The sequence below is a fragment of the Propithecus coquereli genome, unplaced genomic scaffold (genome assembly GCF_000956105.1).
Source record: "Propithecus coquereli isolate 6110/MARCELLA unplaced genomic scaffold, Pcoq_1.0 Scaffold514, whole genome shotgun sequence".
NCBI classification, from domain to species: Eukaryota; Metazoa; Chordata; class Mammalia; order Primates; family Indriidae; genus Propithecus; species Propithecus coquereli.
In genome coordinates, this window is record NW_012150997.1 from 45,956 (window position 1) to 47,325 (window position 1,370).

Genomic DNA, 1,370 nt, shown 5'->3' on the forward strand with positions numbered 1-1,370 from the left:
CATGACATTGCCTTCCCTCCAACTTCTGTTTATAGTCACCTCTTTTCTTCTATGACTAGTGTCTCAAAACTGTGACTAATATCTCCAAGGAAAAGTCACTTCTATTGCTGAAAGTAACTTTAATTAGCTATTATTTAGTTAAAGACATTCATTGTAGAAGGGGGACACTAAAACTCAGGGGGATGAAGGGAACTAAGTCCACGTTGCTGGTTAGCACCAGAACTAAGAGGGGAATTTAATCTCTGGGCTCTACTCTAGTAAATTTTTTAAGATACCGCACGGCTTCTCCAATCTGGTTAACCTCTACTCTAATCATAGGATCTGTATTCATATATAATCTTCCTTCTTTTGGATTTTCAATATCTTCCCCCATCCCCCCAACCCCAGTCCAAATAAATATTATTTAATGAAAAGTCTATTCTCATCAAGCCTAAAAATCCACTGTTATAATTTAGAAAAGAGTTGTACACAACTGCCTTCCATTTTATTTTCTCCTTTCACCTCTGTATTCTTGCAACATCTTTTCCATGGCCACACCTCTTCCAACAGGACTGGCTGGTTTGACACCCAAGCTTACCAATCGACCTACTGTGTTACTTCCTTGTGGCTCCTTTCTTCCAGCTCTGCTTCCCTGGGGCATCTGGCTTATTGTAGTTTCCCTTTCTTGCGTAATTCTCACCACTCCTTATTCCTCTGAAGATGTCTTCGTGTAGCCCTCTTCCTGTTATTCCAACCTCTTTTCTTCCACTCTCTGAAGCTATCTTCTCTTGAGTCTTCTCTTTTTTACTTCACATCTCTCAAATATTGCCTGAATTCAGAAATTCTACTATCCTTAATTTATTTCATACCCAAGAGTATGGTTCATAGTCTTAAATCTAGACAGAATTTGGACAAGGGTTTCAAGTGAATCTCCAGATTAAGTCCTAATGAAATTTCTTTTTCTGTCTCACCTATCCACCTATATCAATGAATAGCATTACTACCATCCTTAGAGTCCTGGTTTTTTGAATCTCTCTCTCTTGCTTTCTTTCTCTTTCTCTCTGCCTCCTTTCTTCTCTCCTTTCCTCCCTCCCTTAACTCCCTTGTTTCTCTCCCTAACAGTATCTAATTAAATACTGCATTATGTGAATTTCAACCACATTGTATTCTCTACCTCACTAAACTCTCTTTGTTTTTTTTTGTTTGTTTTTTTTAATTTATACTAGTATCATCTGCCTAATCCAAACATCAGGCACTTTACTCTTTTTTGTGGATGAAGGAATCAGAATAATCCTGCACCCTCAATATCAGGAGGAAGATGTGGGAGTCGGGTAGAAAGTATTCAATAAATTGAACCATTGATCCTGTTTTTGCTAAAAAAAAAAAAAAAA